The following is a 20,259-nucleotide window of genomic DNA, read 5'->3' as shown; positions in this document are numbered from 1 at the left end:
CCCATACACATGTATAATGTATAATGTATAATAAACAGAGCTATTTTTTCAGATCAGAAGGTACGATCAATCTTTTTCTTTAAATATATTATGCTGAAAAGATATAGAATGGATTCGGAAATACAAATAATTCCCTTTATTTAGCACACAACTGTTATACATATATCTTATACTCTTAAGACCTCAAAAACCTACTCGCACGCACGCTTGTTGTCAACCGACTCTTCCAGATACTTTTAACGACTGGCTCTTGTCTTTTGTCTCAACCAAGACCCGGACGTCCTCTGATGCTTACACACACATTCACATGTACAGTGTAAATGTATCATATTCCCAACAATTGTATTGGAAAAATTTGAAATGGATCGGAAAATGTATATGGAAGTTACAGGACCTTTCTCGAAAATTATCGATAGTTCAAATATCAGGTTGTACAACAAAAGAGTCTTTCGTTTTATAAGAGAATAATAGACGCACGACGTTTCTTGTTTCCTTTATTTTATCGAACTACGTACGTTTCATTTTGTTCTATTAAGGTAAAGACCACGACATTTGACAGATTAGCTGTCGTGTTTGTATAAAGATGCATTGTCGTAAAAGACATATTCGTAGAGGAAAGACACTTTTGGGGCAACCTAATATTTGGCTGAACCTGACAAAACTGTACGCTTGTAATAAATAAAAAAAAAGCCTGCTACGCCCTTTCGATCTTTTCAGCTCGAGTTATGTATGGGTCGACCCAATTACGTTCTTACAACGTTAGAGGATACCTTCGTTTTGAAGAAAATGAAAAAAGATCGCACATTTTCGTTTCAATTTTCTTGATTAAAAATCTTCTCCCAACGTTACAAATATGTTTTATTATCGCTAAAATAGGGACAGACTCGAAAGTACAAAAATTGAAGAGTCGCAACTGATGTAACGAACATAATCATGACAGTCGTGTCTCGTTACAGCGTTAACGGGATTTCAAAATGTTTGGCATAGTACGCGATCCTACGCAAAATTTCCGCCAGCTCAGTCAAGTTTCGGCTATCCGAGTCTCGTATTATACGATGTGTTTCCAGCTTTCTCCTAACTGCGCGTTTTTTTTTTCGAAGTTTTAACGCCGGCACCGCGCGAACAAAGTAAATAGATTAATTGAACTTTTAATCGATCAAATAGTCAACTAAACTGAAACGCACGTACGATGTTAAGTTATCGAAATCAATTTTACGATTTTACCGTACGAACGCCGGTATCATCCGACCTTTCGATATTTTCCGAGTTTTCTATTGTTCGTGTGATACGCGTCACCTCGGAACGATCATGATTATTCGAACACTTTCGCAAGCCATAATAAGATTACAGAAAAATGTACTTTGCTGTGAATACACGTTTCATCGGAGGAATCGAAATTTGTACAGGACGATGTAGCGTCGTTCGAACGAAGCTGCGATAGACTTAAAGTTGGGCTGTACAATTTCTAGATTTATATTAATCCTATAGAACGAAAAGACCCAGAGCTCTATGAACGTTCTAAGAGAACGGATCTCCTTCGGCGTAAATGGCGCTCCTTATCGGCGAACGGCTACAATATCCTGAATCTTTCTTTTCGACGGTTTCCACGTCGATCGAGAGAAACTATTCGTCGAAATGGACTATCCGTGGCTGATCTATTACGGCAGAAAGTGAAAAAGAACGTAAACGAAGGAAATGGCCGACATAAAGGACGATAACTGTTAATTTAAACGTAATAGAACGAAAGAATACGACGTATTCGTTAAAGGATATTTAAGACAATTTAAATTAAAATCGATTTTCACACGACGTTCTTCGATTTTTTCCAGAACCAGATTATATCTATGATAACGTTTCGATAATATCGTTTTATGCAAAAGAAAGCCAATTATATGATTGAAAGAAGAAATTTGGATCAACGTATGGATATCCTCCTATTTCGTTGCACGAGTTGCGAATAACCTGTCGAATAATGATAAAGATAGAAACGAATATGACAAAGGCATAACGAAGGAACTAATATTCAGAATTTCGTGCGTTTAATTCCTCGAAAATTGCACTTTTAAACGCATCGGTCTCGCAGTTCAACCTGCCGGGAACAAAGAATTTTATCGGACACATCGTTCTAACATTTCAATTTTACAAACGTTTCGCTCTGCTTCGTTAAATGCTGCGCGTATTTGGTAGATAGAAAATTATGCACATACGTTAAAACGTATAACGCGCAACAGGCAAGGATATACGCGTACGCGCTGCAAACGCGTTAAAAGCGAAAAATATCGCTGAAATTATTTTCCCATAATAAAGAAATCGTCGGGCCTCTTACGAATACAAAAGATAATTCGTTAAGATTATAGTGTCTATTAATTTTACCATAACGAGTTTAACAGAGCTTTCGAAACTAAAAGCTTTATCACAGACGATAAACCCTTTGAGTGCTGAATACTCACGGCCTATGTCGTCCGTACGGACGGCGCGTGTCTAGCGCTGACGATCGCTGTGGACGGAATACTTTTTCGTTAGACTGAACTCTGTTGATTAACTATTCAAAGCGCAAATCGTAATAAGTTATAGTAGTTTAAATGATTAAAATGAAAGAGATTTTAATTATTTATTATAAACATTGAAATTTACAGTTAACTAGAATTTGCGTAATAAACTAGAAAACTAAATTTAGTAAATATGTGAAATCCCTAGAGTTCATGTAGGATAGGGATTCTTTTTGTTTTACGGGTAGCACGACAAGCTGTGTTTAACGGAGAGATCGATACGGACGAGCAGTTGAAGAAGTACGTGTTCCCCAGACGGACGGACAGAGAGTTACATTAGAGAGACAGACAAGGTTATAGAATAGTTGTTTAAGATTGTAAAGACTGAAGATTTAAGATTTAAAGACTGAAGAAGAAAGGTCGATAGCTCAGGACGTTGAAAATCGATTCTCAATTTTCAGGTAAACATTGCACCAAAGACTTATAACTTCCCGTTTAGATAATCATCGTTATTGATTGTTATAGACGCATATTAATTGTTGTTCATTTTTGTATTTTATCAAATCATTTCATAATAAAAAAAAACTCGATTTTCAGACTTCAGAATCGAAATATTAAACTCCCAATAGACGATGAGACAGCAGCACTGATACCGATACGGATTCAAACTTCGTATTCCGAGACATTGTCTTAGAGGAAGCATAAATAACATCCACAAGAAAAACAAAGACGGAAATGGAGAAACTCAACGTGGACATGGAAAAACTTCTAGAGACCCTTTAAAGACGAGATAAGAGGGAAATAGTTGAAACAAACAACAATATAGAACGATTAGAAGGAACTCAGAAAGCCACAAACTGGATATCAGAGTATGAAGAGGAATGCAAAAAATACAAAATGAAAAGCGATGAGGAAAAGTCAAAGGTTTGAGAAAGTACCTAGGAAAAACAGCAAAAAGGTGGTACCAAACAAATCTACTGAAAGCTGGAGGACACAACTGGGAAGATTGGAGAGAAGCATTTATCAAAGCCTTTAAGAATAAAGGTTGGCCGGCAATACGATATGCTTACAACTGTAAATACCTTTCAGGTTCGTTCGTAGAATATGCAATAGAGAAAGAACGACTAATATTGGAAGTAAAAAGGGAAATGGATGAAGAGGTGAGGATACACCTGATTGTCATTGGATTACCTATCGAAGTCCAAGACAAAATCGAAAGCGATAATATACAGACAACAAATGACCTAATAGGAATATATTTAAATATATTATGCAAACGTTGGACAACGTTATGTTTTGTTAAGCTAACAGGATACACTAAAAGTACATTATCAAGAAAGGGGATGTGGCCCGTAAGCAAGTATGTTCTTCTAGATATGACCATCAGACAGTACCTGTGATGCGGTTATCCCGGAAGTACATTGCGGAGTCGGTAGAGAGCGTTTCCTGACCTCTCGCAAGGGAGACAATAGATGAGGATTTAAGGGTGTCGAATCGGGATCTTTGCAACGCGGAGGCGACTCGTTCCTACGCCCTTCCTCTTCCTCTTCGCCCGATGTGCTTTCCTCTATGACGATTTGAGGCTCGCCATAGTTTGCCACATTCACATTCGGGCTGCACAATTGTCTTCTCATCTTGATTTAGAAAACTCTCACTTGAACATAAATAAAACGTTTCTTCGTTGAAACCGTATCATAGTGGAGAACGATCGAACAGTACAAAAGAATGAATAAATTTAAGTCACATTTTTATTAATTTTCTTTTGTATCTAAAAACAAATCTGATAGATTCAAAGATACAAGATCTTTGAAAATATCGTATGGAATTTAATACTAATTTAGTGTGCAATTAAAAAATTACTATACTATTTCATTTCTCCTATATACATGTTGGAGATAAAAGGACATCGGGGCCTTTCTTTTGGAATTTTTGGGAAGACCCCCAATACTTTAGTCTAGACTTTTTATTATAGCTGCACTTAAATAATAAAACTCAGAAGTAGTTGTTTATGATTTAATCCGACTATGTTTACCCGAGATTTATGACAGTAGGCTTGGGCTCGAAGTGACACAACTGGTCGCTAAACGTAGCCACGGTCATGGCATGGACGTTTTTACCTAACAAAGCTATGGAGTAATTGTATAGATCTCCTTAAAAATATAATTGACCCGAGGGGTACAGAGACGAGTATATAAGTGCAGTTCCATTTGGACTGAGGGAGTTCTACTTATACTGTAGACAAGTAAGTTGAGTTCTACTTATATCGTAGACAAGTAAGTTGAGTTACACTTGAATTGTGGACAAGTAAGCTCAGTACGACTTAGACTTTGGAAGAAGACGTATTTGTTATCCCTTTGACCGTGGATTCGTTATTGAACCTAAGATCATTGTCATTGGCATCTCGAGTATCTAATTGCCACGGTTACTTGTCAAACTCTGTACCATATCGGTACTGTAATCATGTCGGTACCAGTAAATACTATCCATATCGTATAACAACAATGGTTAATCCAAATGAAGATTCGTTACACGCCCCTAATCCCGATGAGAACTCGAGATATGTGTATTTTTCTTTTCTTTTTGCTTAAAAGATTTCCTGTTTATTGTCACATTAGAATGTCAGATTCTTTTGGCACACGAAGGCTTCGTAAATATCAGAAGGAATATAGCGTGGAAAAATGTTGTTTTATTTTTAAAGTTCTACGCTTCGCTACTTTTTTCCTAGTACGTTCGCTTTAGCAATAACACTGACTTTTTCGCCCGTTAAAAACGGATTACGCAGACGCGCTCACGCAGCACGCGCCCAGAACGAATGTTGCGAGTCGATATTTTCTTTTGCGAATCGCTCTCGTTATTTCGTTGGAAATGTTACCGTGCGAATATCAGACAGCCATTGGAAGTTATTAGACGTTAAAATTTGGCGACAGCTTCGCGTATTCCACCAGTTTCTCGATATTCCCCTTCGAACCTACAAATTGCTTCCGTATCTCGCCAACAGCTAGTCCTCGTATCTTACGCAGACGTCGATTAGAAGTAGAATTTTCGATAAAATTTAAATTTCCCTCTTCAGTTCGTACTTCGATTTATGGACTCGTACATACGTTTTTCTCTTATATATTACGTGCATTTGCATATATATCTGTTTCTCTATCCCATGCGTCGTAGTTTTTGGATGAAACCAACAGCTTGTACACACGTGCAAGATTTTATTTTTCGTGATAAATCGAACAAGAATATATTCTTTCGTGCTTCTTAATAGAGTGACATTACACCAGGTGAATAATGTACTCGAATAAACGATTTTTCTTAATACTTATAAATTACGCGACGCGTTAACATTCAATTAATTCATAAAGGAAAGCATGATAATTATATGAATCAACTTTAAGAAAATAAGTGTAATTTTTAATATTAAATAACGAATAATAGAAAAGATGGAATAAATAAGTTAACAATAAAATGATAAACAATACGCGTTTGCTTATTTTCAAAAATCAAAATATAAGCAGCTTAAGTAACTCAATATTTTATGGAACGTTCTTCAAAATCGATAACTACATTGTGTTCTTTCCATTCGAAAAAATTCTGTAACGTAATTTCCGCACTAAAGGACCTTCTATCGTATCATTTTCGTCAGAGAATTTCAAATAATCTAGTTCTGCTTCGAAATCTTTTTATTACCTTTTTTTATTACGCCTTTGAATCCATCGAAAGATTTACATTAAAATTTTTACTTTGCCACAACTTTCTTTATTTCGCTGCATATCAATTATTTATTGAAGCTACTTCGTTCTAACGTGGCAATCATTCACCAGCTCAGCACAGGCTAGCGCACATTTTACGAGACGGATTTTCCATGCGTCGAAGTCGCAAATGTCGTTACACGTGTACCGGGCTGTATCGACAAATATCAAAGTCATACGAGTAGCATTGAATCGGTGGAAATATCGAATTTCGAAAGTTTGATTCGACGTGTCCAAGATACGAGATTCCAAAGAGAAAGTTCGCCCTCAGGTCGACGATATCGATTTAATATTACATGCGATTTATTTTCGTTCGCTGAATCAGTGAACTTCTACATTTCACGCGGTTCATCGGGTCGAATGATTTTTCTGCATACAAAGGGCTGGAAATTTGAAACATACTGTAGCCTAAACCGGTCGCCGGATTAAACTCGACGAAGCTTCGAATCGAGAAAAACGTGCAATCGTAATCTGGCTTTTACGAAAATGGACACAACGACGTTACCGGACAAATAACGAAATTCTTGTCCATTATTGAAATTCTATTGAAATTCTATTAAATCGCCAACTACGTTCTTATTGAAATTTTCATTTATTTCTTTTTAAACGCACGATCGAATTTATCGCACGCGTACTCTTCTGATTATATTCTATCGTTGATATTATTACGACGAACATTGTACATAAAAATTTAGAAAGTTACTATGCACAATATTTGATTTTTCCTCAATTTTACTTTAACGAATTTCGAGTTTTAGTTTACGTTACTTAGAAAATTCGAATTTTCTCCGTTTATGGCAATACGAAACTATTAGGTAGTCCGAAAAGTTTCTTTCGTTCCATAAGGAAATAATGGATGCACATTTTCCGTTTTATATTATTTTATCGAATTACCTATGATCCGTTTTGTTTTATCAAACTAAAGATCACAATGTTCGACAGATTAGGTTTTATGTTTGTATAAAGATGCGTCGTTGAAAAAGACGTCTCTTTGAAAGAAAGACACTTTCCGGACAACCCAACATACAGGGTGGTTGGTAACTGGTGGTACAAGCGGGAAGGGGGTGATTCTACGCGAAAAAAGAAGTCGAAAATATAGAATAGAAATTTTTCGTTCGAGGTTTTATTTTCGAGCAATTGAAAGAAAAGATTATTGTAGCCTTTCATACTTTAAAACAAACGAATGCGTTAGAAAGTGTTCATAGAAATTTAATTAGAAGAGCAGAAGTATGTGTTGGACAGAATGGGCAACACTTTCAGCAATTTTTGTAACAATAAACTTTATGATTACTTCATGTTATTTCATTATGTATTCCTAATTTTCCGTTACGGCAAAAACAAACTTAAACTGCGATAATATCCATCGAGACAACGATGTACAGTGAGGTCCGTTATAACGAGACGTGATAAAGTGCACGCGTACCGAGCGAAAATTCAAAGTCGATTTTCTCGAAAACGAAGCCTCAAACGAAAAATTTTTATTCTATATTTTCGACTTCTTTTTCGCGTAGAATCACCCCCTTTCCGTTTGTACCACCAGTTACCAACCAACCTGTATAATATTACTGGAAACATTGTACTCGGACACAAGGTTTAATACGATGCTTTAAATAATAGAAGTTTCAGATGGAACGATAATATTGGGTTGGCAACTAAGTGATTGCGGACTTTGTCAGTGCCACCTAATGATAAAATCCGCAACCACTTAGTTGCCAACCCAATATAAAATATTAGGAGGAAAAAGTCCGAAATAGTAAAAGTTCGTGGTCGACTAAGTGCAGACCAGCATTTTCATGGCGATAAATTAAGTTGAAGCACAATATCATTAATTCTCGATGCTGCAGCGCTCGCCAAGTTTTATACCCCAATTTCGTCCTCGTTTCGACAAATGAAAATACTCCTGATGCTTGAAGAAAATTTCGAACTTTTAACGTTCGAAGAAAGAAACTTGCATATAAAGTAACGGTTCTCTCATATTTTCCTCAAACTCGAGAAAGTTTGTTATCGAAAGGAAGATACGACCGAGTGGAAACTGTGGACAGAATGAAAAATATCTAAACACCCAGAATAACAATCAATTACGAAATTACGAAGAAAAAGTCACACAAATATAAGTCGTGTAATAAATAAATTTCGTAAAACAGCGATAAACATTGCTTTGTTTGCTGTTAGTTTGTTATCAACTAAACTGTACATGTAAATGATACTATATCGCGTTAATTTGAATCCAAATTTTCAAAGTTTGAAGAGAAATCGTAAGAAATTTCTACGTGCAACATATTTTTCAGTTTTTACTTTTCCACCTTTTTATTTCTTTTTGCAATGCTTTGTTACGTTACGCGAGATTATAAAAGTTGAGAATCGCGCGGAATAAAACGAACAATAGTACATTTTACTTTCTCGTATAATCTCTATGAGAAAAACAAAATTGTAGCGTATATCGAAAAACAAATTTTCGTTCTGCGTAAAATCTCGAGAAATTCTTCCTTTCTTCGTCCGTGTCAGATGATAGACGAATGACGCATCAGATGACTCGTGCGATTCCTTAGCATAGAAGAGTGAATTGATATATTCACGAAGCGCGATGTACTGTTAACTAGTTAACCGTGGAATTTAATTTTAGAAATCAACGTGAATAAAATGCAAATAAAAATAAACGACGACGAGTATACACGTCGAACACAAAGAAAATGTGTTACGTGTTCCTGTTATAAGTTTTACGACGACGTTAAACCAAAATGACGATGGCTTACATTTTTCTTCGAAAAAATGAATTATTTCCCACATAAAATGTTAAAATTGTAACAAAATAACAAAATTCGTAAACAAGAAAAATGTGAAAAGATAGAAGAAATTCAGTGGATCCTCCCAGTGTGGTATTTCTCGAAACAGAATATCGCACAAAGTGGCAAATCTAACACCAGCAACGTGAAGTGAATTCGATCAATGATATAACTGGTATAAAATTGGGGAAATGTTTTTTGATAGGAAGCGTAGGTTTTACGGTTGAACTCGTAGATGGTGGAGCAACTTTCGGAGCTCGTGTTCGTGGAATTGCATATTCGATAATTTATTCAACACACATTCGACCAAAAAACTGAATCGCATTATATTTTCTGTATTATATTTCGATCGTTATCGGGGAATACCGGACACACGCAGTAAAACATCCACTCAATTTGCAAGCATACAAAATTGCGCAAACAATTCGGGCATAGCCGATATATCGGTGAAAATAATCAACTGAGTTTATAAAAAGGAATACGTTGTACAGGGAATAACCGATATAACAAAGGAACAAATCAAATTTTTCAGTTTTACTGACAAAGCGAACGTATCACTAAATAACATTCTTAGCGCTTCTTACTAAAATTTGGAATTTTTATGGTAAATGGTAATGTTTTATATTATACGACAGATGAAACACACCGAGATTAACATTTTTCTCGACCTGTTTAATTCATGAAACGCGGTTAACTGTTTAAAAACGCTATCGACGATAGCTTTTCGAAAGATGTATAAATAAAACGAGGAGATAGAGCGAAATGAAATAACAACGAGTCGTTCGATTTCTCGTTATGTCGTGTTGTTAAGAAGCAACAGAAATGAAATTTCAATTTTCCATTAGAATCGACGGAAGGATCAAACGACGATACGGTAAGAGAAATCGCATGATTCCACTCAAGTGGCACCGTTTTGTCAACGCAGGCTAACGCGTGACCTTTCGTCGTTTCGATCAACATGGTTCAACATAGGTCATACCGCCTGTGCTGTCAGATGTTCAGCCAAATGGTGTTTGCATTTGTCGTAGATAAAACGCTTGGAAAACTCGTCGCGCGCTAGTGCGCTTCTCCGTTTTCGCATGAAATCTCCGACTTTTTTCTACTTTCCTAGTTTCCTATTTTTTCTTTTTATCCGTTCTATACGATTCGCCTCTGAAAGGTTATTCTTGCTGTACCGCTACTATTAGGTTGTCCGAAAAGTTTCTCTCGTTTTATGAGGAAATAATAGACGCACGTTCTTTCTTTTATATTATTTTGTCGAATTACGTACGATCCGTTTTGTTCTGTTGAGATAAACACCGCGATATTTCACAGACTTACTTTCACGTTTGTACGAAGGTGCACTGTAGTAAAAAATTCTTTTTGCGAAAGAAAGACACTTTTCGGGCAACTTAATACGTTGTGTTCGTTTTATAAAGAAATAATAGACGCGCGATGTCCTTTCTTTTATATTAGTTTATCGAATTATGCACGAACATAATAATAGAGATATAAGGAAATGGATCGCACCTAATTCGATAAAATGATATAAAACAGAAATTGTTGCTCATCTATTATCATTTTATGAAACGAAAGAAACTTCTCGGACAACCTAGTACATCGAACGACTACCGTTGAATAAATTCTCTAAAAACGAAAATGTTTTTAATCGAATTAAACGATCGAGATGGCTGTAATACTTTTGTAGGATTTTACGAATACTTACCGAGCGTTGAAAGTTCGATGTGCTCAAATACTTATAAGCGATTTTTCTTTCTCGAGACGATTCCCTTTCGTTCGCGAACAACCTAAAAATGGAAAAAATATCGTTAACGGGTGTGTTCGTGATAATCGTAACAACGTCGTTAACCGATTTATCGATGAATCGTTACGTGTGCTTCCACGTGCTGAGATTCCACGACAAATATCGTTACGCGCGACTTAATCGAGTAAACGACGTTTAAAACGGTTTAAAGTTATTCCCGATATCGCAACTGTAAATAGGGAAATGATATAAAGAACAGTGTTTTAACCTTTTGAGTGCTGTGGGCGCATATAGGTGTCTGGCTAAAGCTATCGGTGTGGACTAAGGACATATATATGCGTTTTCTGTAAGTGCTTGGCATGGACTAAGGACGCATGTATGGGTTTTTCAATTTTTCCGAACACCTATGCAGAAGTAATACTATTACATTTGTGTGAAATAAATATAAATGCATTCCTTACGGCAGTAAACAAATGCCAATAGTACCTCGTTATTGTTGAAGTGGTCACCACTTGTAAGAAAACTCTACATCTGGTTTTTTTAGTTTTCCCAAGCACTGAATTTTTCACACACAACTAAATTATTAACTCGTGTTATATTTATAAGGTTCAATAATGCGATAATTCAGGGATCGATTTTGAAGTCTGAAAATCGAGTTTTTTTATTATAAAATGATTTGATAAAATATAAAAATGAACAACAATTAATATGCGTCTATAACAATCAATAACGATGATTATCTAAACGGGAAATTATAAGTCTTTGGTGCAATGTTTACCTGAACGTCCTGAGCTACCGATCTTACTTCTTCAGTCTTTAAATCTTAAATCTTCAGTCTTCACAATCTCAAACAACTATTCTATAACCTTGTCTGTCTCTCTAATGTAACTCTCTGTCCATCCGTCTGGGGAACACGTGCTTCTTCAACTGCTCGTCCGTGCAATAAAGGAAGATCGGAAGATCTTGTATCTTTGAATCTATCAGATTTGTTTTTAGATACAAAAGAAAATTAATAAAAATGTGACTTAAATTTATTCATTCTTTTGTACTGTTCGATCGTTCTCCACTATGATACGGTTTCAACGAAGAAACGTTTTATTTATGTTCAAGTGAGAGTTTTCTAAATCAAGATGAGAAGACAATTGTGCAGCCCGAATGTGAATGTGGCAAACTATGGCGAGCCTCAAATCGTCATAGAGGAAAGCACATCGGGCGAAGAGGAAGAGGAAGGGCGTAGGAACGAGTCGCCTCCGCGTTGCAAAGATCCCGATTCGACACCCTTAAATCCTCATCTATTGTCTCCCTTGCGAGAGGTCAGGAAACGCTCTCTACCGACTCCGCAATGTACTTCCGGGATAACCGCATCACAGGTACTGTCTGATGGTCATATCTAGAAGAACATACTTGCTTACGGGCCACATCCCCTTTCTTGATAATGTACTTTTAGTGTATCCTGTTAGCTTAACAAAACATAACGTTGTCCAACGTTTGCATAATATATTTAAATATATTCCTATTAGGTCATTTGTTGTCTGTATATTATCGCTTTCGATTTTGTCTTGGACTTCGATAGGTAATCCAATGACAATCAGGTGTATCCTCACCTCTTCATCCATTTCCCTTTTTACTTCCAATATTAGTCGTTCTTTCTCTATTGCATATTCTACGAACGAACCTGAAAGGTATTTACAGTTGTAAGCATATCGTATTGCCGGCCAACCTTTATTCTTAAAGGCTTTGATAAATGCTTCTCTCCAATCTTCCCAGTTGTGTCCTCCAGCTTTCAGTAGATTTGTTTGGTACCACCTTTTTGCTGTTTTTCCTAGGTACTTTCTCAAACCTTTGACTTTTCCTCATCGCTTTTCATTTTGTATTTTTTGCATTCCTCTTCATACTCTGATATCCAGTTTGTGGCTTTCTGAGTTCCTTCTAATCGTTCTATATTGTTGTTTGTTTCAACTATTTCCCTCTTATCTCGTCTTTAAAGGGTCTCTAGAAGTTTTTCCATGTCCACGTTGAGTTTCTCCATTTCCGTCTTTGTTTTTCTTGTGGATGTTATTTATGCTTCCTCTAAGACAATGTCTCGGAATACGAAGTTTGAATCCGTATCGGTATCAGTGCTGCTGTCTCATCGTCTATTGGGAGTTTAATATTTCGATTCTGAAGTCTGAAAATCGAGTTTTTTTTTATTATGAAATGATTTGATAAAATACAAAAATGAACAACAATTAATATGCGTCTATAACAATCAATAACGATGATTATCTAAACGGGAAGTTATAAGTCTTTGGTGCAATGTTTACCTGAAAATTGAGAATCGATTTTCAACGTCCTGAGCTATCGACCTTTCTTCTTCAGTCTTTAAATCTTAAATCTTCAGTCTTTACAATCTTAAACAACTATTCTATAACCTTGTCTGTCTCTCTAATGTAACTCTCTGTCCGTCCGTCTGGGGAACACGTACTTCTTCAACTGCTCGTCCGTATCGATCTCTCCGTTAAACACAGCTTGTCGTGCTACCCGTAAAACAAAAAGAATCCCTATCCTACATGAACTCTAGGGATTTCACATATTTACTAAATTTAGTTTTCTAGTTTATTACGCAAATTCTAGTTAACTGTAAATTTCAATGTTTATAATAAATAATTAAAATCTCTTTCATTTTAATCATTTAAACTACTATAACTTATTACGATTTGCGCTTTGAATAGTTAATCAACAGAGTTCAGTCTAACGAAAAAGTATTCCGTCCACAGCGATCGTCAGCGCTAGACACGCGCCGTCCGTACGGACGACATAGGCCGTGAGTATTCAGCACTCAAAGGGTTTATCGTCTGTGATAAAGCTTTTAGTTTCGAAAGCTCTGTTAAACTCGTTATGGTAAAATTAATAGACACTATAATCTTAACGAATTATCTTTTGTATTCGTAAGAGGCCCGACGATTTCTTTATTATGGGAAAATAATTTCAGCGATATTTTTCGCTTTTAACGCGTTTGCAGCGCGTACGCGTATATCCTTGCCTGTTGCGCGTTATACGTTTTAACGTATGTGCATAATTTTCTATCTACCAAATACGCGCAGCATTTAACGAAGCAGAGCGAAACGTTTGTAAAATTGAAATGTTAGAACGATGTGTCCGATAAAATTCTTTGTTCCCGGCAGGTTGAACTGCGAGACCGATGCGTTTAAAAGTGCAATTTTCGAGGAATTAAACGCACGAAATTCTGAATATTAGTTCCTTCGTTATGCCTTTGTCATATTCGTTTCTATCTTTATCATTATTCGACAGGTTATTCGCAACTCGTGCAACGAAATAGGAGGATATCCATACGTTGATCCAAATTTCTTCTTTCAATCATATAATTGGCTTTCTTTTGCATAAAACGATATTATCGAAACGTTATCATAGATATAATCTGGTTCTGGAAAAAATCGAAGAACGTCGTGTGAAAATCGATTTTAATTTAAATTGTCTTAAATATCCTTTAACGAATACGTCGTATTCTTTCGTTCTATTACGTTTAAATTAACAGTTATCGTCCTTTATGTCGGCCATTTCCTTCGTTTACGTTCTTTTTCACTTTCTGCCGTAATAGATCAGCCACGGATAGTCCATTTCGACGAATAGTTTCTCTCGATCGACGTGGAAACCGTCGAAAAGAAAGATTCAGGATATTGTAGCCGTTCGCCGATAAGGAGCGCCATTTACGCCGAAGGAGATCCGTTCTCTTAGAACGTTCATAGAGCTCTGGGTCTTTTCGTTCTATAGGATTAATATAAATCTAGAAATTGTACAGCCCAACTTTAAGTCTATCGCAGCTTCGTTCGAACGACGCTACATCGTCCTGTACAAATTTCGATTCCTCCGATGAAACGTGTATTCACAGCAAAGTACATTTTTCTGTAATCTTATTATGGCTTGCGAAAGTGTTCGAATAATCATGATCGTTCCGAGGTGACGCGTATCACACGAACAATAGAAAACTCGGAAAATATCGAAAGGTCGGATGATACCGGCGTTCGTACGGTAAAATCGTAAAATTGATTTCGATAACTTAACATCGTACGTGCGTTTCAGTTTAGTTGACTATTTGATCGATTAAAAGTTCAATTAATCTATTTACTTTGTTCGCGCGGTGCCGGCGTTAAAACTTCGAAAAAAAAAACGCGCAGTTAGGAGAAAGCTGGAAACACATCGTATAATACGAGACTCGGATAGCCGAAACTTGACTGAGCTGGCGGAAATTTTGCGTAGGATCGCGTACTATGCCAAACATTTTGAAATCCCGTTAACGCTGTAACGAGACACGACTGTCATGATTATGTTCGTTACATCAGTTGCGACTCTTCAATTTTTGTACTTTCGAGTCTGTCCCTATTTTAGCGATAATAAAACATATTTGTAACGTTGGGAGAAGATTTTTAATCAAGAAAATTGAAACGAAAATGTGCGATCTTTTTTCATTTTCTTCAAAACGAAGGTATCCTCTAACGTTGTAAGAACGTAATTGGGTCGACCCATACATAACTCGAGCTGAAAAGATCGAAAGGGCGTAGCAGGCTTTTTTTTTATTTATTACAAGCGTACAGTTTTGTCAGGTTCAGCCAAATATTAGGTTGCCCCAAAAGTGTCTTTCCTCTACGAATATGTCTTTTACGACAATGCATCTTTATACAAACACGACAGCTAATCTGTCAAATGTCGTGGTCTTTACCTTAATAGAACAAAATGGAACGTACGTAGTTCGATAAAATAAAGGAAACAAGAAACGTCGTGCGTCTATTATTCTCTTATAAAACGAAAGACTCTTTTGTTGTACAACCTGATATTTGAACTATCGATAATTTTCGAGAAAGGTCCTGTAACTTCCATATACATTTTCCGATCCATTTCAAATTTTTCCAATACAATTGTTGGGAATATGATACATTTACACTGTACATGTGAATGTGTGTGTAAGCATCAGAGGACGTCCGGGTCTTGGTTGAGACAAAAGACAAGAGCCAGTCGTTAAAAGTATCTGGAAGAGTCGGTTGACAACAAGCGTGCGTGCGAGTAGGTTTTTGAGGTCTTAAGAGTATAAGATATATGTATAACAGTTGTGTGCTAAATAAAGGGAATTATTTGTATTTCCGAATCCATTCTATATCTTTTCAGCATAATATATTTAAAGAAAAAGATTGATCGTACCTTCTGATCTGAAAAAATAGCTCTGTTTATTATACATTATACATTATACATGTGTATGGGAATTAACTAGTGTCTATATAGTTTCACACTGACAAAATAGTTTCGAGTTACTTGAAAATAGTTGCTTGATTCAAGCAACTGTACGCGTTAACAAAATAGTTCCAACTTACTTGAAAATAGTTGCTTGATTCAAGCAACTGTACGCGTTAACAAAATAGCTTCGAGTTATTTGAAAATACTTGCTTCACTCAACTGCACACATTAATAAAGTAGTTTCAAGTTACTTGAAAATAGTTGCTTGATTGAGGTAACTTGACCAATCTGAATCATCATAAAAACTTGGAAGGATATTTCAGACAAAATTACAGGTTCACATTGGCAAAATGATTTTAACTTACTTGAAAATAGTTGCTTGATTCAAGCAACTGTACACGTTAACAAAATAGTTTCAAGTAACTTGAAAATAGTTGCTTGATTCAGGTAACTTGACCAATCTGAATCATCATAAAAACTTGGAAAGATATTTCAAGCAAAATTACAGATTCACATTGGTAAAATAATAGGTTCACATTGACAAAATGGTTTCGAATTGCTTGAATTCAAATCGTTTGACGAAGCAACATGACCAATCTGAATAGTTTAATTGTCATCTTTATCCAAGACTCGCATAGTCAATCGAGCCATTCGGAAATCACATTGACCAACTCCAAAATTGAAAAGTAGAGAAAAGTAATTACAAGTATCGCAAGTGGTGAGACAATATGCGATAAAAATGAAAAGATGAGCGTGGCGTTAAGCTCTAAGGAACTAGAGGTTTTGTGAGAATCAATCGTGTACTTGGACGATGAAATTGCGAAATTATGAGATTGTTCAAAGATGAAGTTGGTCAATTTGACTTTCGCCAGGCTCGATCGTCACTACGACAGTTCTCGCGTATCGAAACTATCTTGATGTTTGTGTGGACAGGTGAGACGAATGAGCGATCGTGGCGGAGAAGGATCAGGACATTCGGTCGTTACGATGGAATCAGTGTTACCGACTTTATTTGGCCGTCGCGAATCAGTCGCCTGTTTTCCTTTTGGAGGCGTGACGAGAATATTACCAAATCGTCGAGACCCAGCGTCCAGAATGTCCGCACCACCGAGCGGTAGAGGAAATACGCACTATCTTCGGTTGGACATTATGGACGACATCGCATACCTAAGAGCGAGGGAGGTAAGGATCTTTCGTTTATTCTTTTTCACTTTCTACCGTAATAGATCAGCCACAGATAGTCCACTTCGACGAATAGTTTCTTTCGATCGACGAGGAAACCGTCGAAAAGAAAGATTTAGGATATTGCAGCCGTTCGCCGATCAGGAGCGCCATTTACGCCGAAGGAGATCCGTTCTCTTAGAACGTTCATAGAGTCGCCTGTCTACCGTATTGGGTCTGCCTCCCTGCTATTCCTTTGTCTATATGCTGTCGATGGCTTCAGCGCTTGAGAAAGCTAAAAAGACCAGATGTGGAGTTTTCCTAGAAGTGGTGACCACTTCAACAAAAATAAACGAAAGATCCTTACCTCCCTCGCTCTTAGGTATGCGATGTCGTCCATAATGTCCAACCGAAGATAGTGCGTACTTCTTCTACCGCTCGGTGGTGCGGACATTCTGGACGCTGGGTCTCGACGATTTGGTAATATTCTCGTCACGCCTCCAAAAGGAAAACAGGCGGCTGATTCGCGACGGCCAAACAAAGTCGGTAACACTGATTCCATCGTAACGACCGAATGTCCTGATCCTTCTCCGCCACGATCGCTCATTCGTCTCACCTGTCCACACAAACATCAAGATAGTTTCGATACGCGAGAACTGTCGTAGTGACGATCGAGCCTGGCGAAAGTCAAATTGACCAACTTCATCTTTGGACAATCTCATAATTTCGCAATTTCATCGTCCAAGTACACGATTGATTCTCACAAAACCTCTAGTTCCTTAGAGCTTAACGCCACGCTCATCTTTTCACTTTTATCGCATATTGTCTCACCACTTGCGATACTTGTAATTACTTTTCTCTACTTTTCAATTTTGGAGTTGGTCAATGTGATTTCCAAATGGCTCGATTGACTATGCGAGTCTTGGATAAAGATGACAATTAAACTATTCAGATTAGTCATGTTTATTATTTTCCTATCCTTATTTTTTATAGACTTAAAACAAAAAACAAACAACAAAGAAATCTACAACATCAATCGGCTGATGAACTCCATAGTTAAGTTCGAGCCACCTCTTGTAAAGAAAAAAATAATACAATGCAAAAGGTGCCAAAGGTACGGCCACACGCAGAAATACTGCAATCATAACTTCCGGTGCGTAAAATGTGCAGGTAATCACCCCACTGACCAACGCACTAAATCCCCGGAAACCCCCGCCAAGTGTATCCACTGTCAAGGAGAGCATCCTGCGAACTACAAAGGATGCTCAGCCTACAAAACACTACATAATATAAAGTATCCAAAACTGAGACCCAAGGACATAACCACACAAGAACCTAAACACCAAAAACTCACCACACCAACAGTATCCTATGCGCAGGCAACGCAAGGAAATGTAAACAACTCGAAAACACACAGTGTACACACAGAAAATAGAATTCCCACCCCACAAAACACAGACAACTTTACCAGACTCGAAAAACTTATCGAGAAGCAAACTGAGCAAATTAACAACTTGCTGTCACTACTCACACTCTTCATGGACAAATTTATACGCACAGAAGCAAAATAAAACCAATGCGAATAGCTCTGTGGAACGCCAACGGTCTAGCTCAGCACAAATTTGAACTAGAACTATTCTTAAAACAACAGCAAATCGATGTGATGCTCATATCCGAAACCCACTTCACCGACAAAAACTACCTCAAAATACACGGCTACAACTTCTACCACCCAACACCCGAGCGGAAAGGCCCACGGCGGCACCGGAATCATAATCAAATCAAACATCAAGCACTACGAACTTCCACCATTCCAGAAAGACTACCTCCAAGCAACAAACGTAGCAATAGAAGACTGTCATGGTACAATCACCACTTCAGCTGTATACTGCCCTCCCAGACACTCCATCGCCAAAGAAGACTTTGACAACTTCCTGGACACCCTGGGCAATAGATTCATAGCCGGAGGAGACTACAACGCCAAACACACCCAATGGGGCAGCAGACTGGTTACAGTAAGAGGCAAAAACCTCCTCAACAGCATAATAACCAACAACCTCAACTACCTTACCACATACGAACCCACACACTGGCTCACCGACACAAACAAAATACACGATCTCTTTGATTTCCTCATAACTATAAATATCTCGTCAAGACACGTCCAAATCAATTCCTCGGCTGATCTCTCCTCCGACCATTCCCCCGTGATAGTAACAGTCATTTCAACAATCATCGAGAATACACCTAATGGCTCCATTCATAACCAACACACCAACTGGCAGCTCTTTAGAGAAATCTTCACACACACAACTTCAGCCTCAACTTCACTAAAAACCAATGAAGAAATCGAAGCAGCCACGGAATACCTAAACACGAGCATAATAAACGCTATCCGCTACTCCACACCGGCAATAACGTCCATCAGCAAACACGAATATCCCCAGTACATATTAAAAAAAATAGCAGAAAAACGTAGACTAAGAAGAGTATGGCAGACCCATAGAACACCGGAGGACAAACGCAAACTAAACAACGCAACTAGAAAACTATCCAAAACCATAAAAAACTACAATAATGACTGTTTTCACAAATATCTCGCCAGCTTGTCCCCCACAGCCGACTCCAACTACTCACTATGGAAGGCCTCCAGGAAACTCACGCGTCCCCCACAAATAATACCTCCAATCCGCCGTCCGCAGGGTGGATGGGCGCGTAGCCCTATAGAAAAAGCCAACCTATTTGCCAAACACTTGACTGAAGTATTTCAACCCCATTCCTCCATAGCTGCAGCGGACGTCACCGAATACCTGCACACTCCCTTCCAAATGTCCCCTCCTATTGAGCCCTTCACTTCTGCAGAGATTATACAAGCAATCAGTCGCCTAAACCCCAAGAAAGCAGCAGGTCACGACCTAATAGGAAATAAAGCAATCAAGGAACTTCCCATAAAAGGGATTGCACTCGTCGCATCAATCTTTAACGCTATCCTCCGCCTTCAACACTTTCCCAAGGCTTGGAAAATCTCACTACTCACCCTCATCCCTAAACCCGGTAAACCAATATATGAAACCACCTCCTATCGCCCAATCAGTCTTTTACCTACCCTGTCT

The 20,259-nt window shown here is 37.6% G+C and overlaps 1 long non-coding RNA gene across 3 annotated transcripts; it reads right to left on the bottom strand.

Moving 5' to 3' along the window:
* Positions 1 to 4,043: 4,043 nt before the first annotated feature.
* LOC126914835 (uncharacterized) lies at positions 4,044 to 13,384 on the bottom strand. Of its 3 annotated transcripts, none has more exons than XR_007709847.1 (6): positions 13,105 to 13,384; positions 11,538 to 11,559; positions 11,246 to 11,403; positions 11,028 to 11,163; positions 10,721 to 10,802; positions 4,044 to 4,143 (listed from the first exon to the last, which is right to left on the bottom strand). It is a non-coding gene; the product is annotated as an uncharacterized LOC126914835 (long non-coding RNA). The 3 variants fall into 3 exon arrangements; XR_007709846.1 differs by lacking the exon at positions 4,044 to 4,143 and adding an exon at positions 10,160 to 10,641; XR_007709845.1 differs by lacking the exon at positions 4,044 to 4,143 and having other exon boundaries at positions 10,160 to 10,802; positions 13,105 to 13,383.
* Between the last annotated feature and the right edge of the window lie 6,875 nt (positions 13,385 to 20,259).

Source organism: Bombus affinis, chromosome 3 (genome assembly GCF_024516045.1).
Source record: "Bombus affinis isolate iyBomAffi1 chromosome 3, iyBomAffi1.2, whole genome shotgun sequence".
Classification (NCBI taxonomy): domain Eukaryota; kingdom Metazoa; phylum Arthropoda; class Insecta; order Hymenoptera; family Apidae; genus Bombus; species Bombus affinis.
This window is presented reverse-complemented; position numbering and strand designations above follow the sequence as displayed.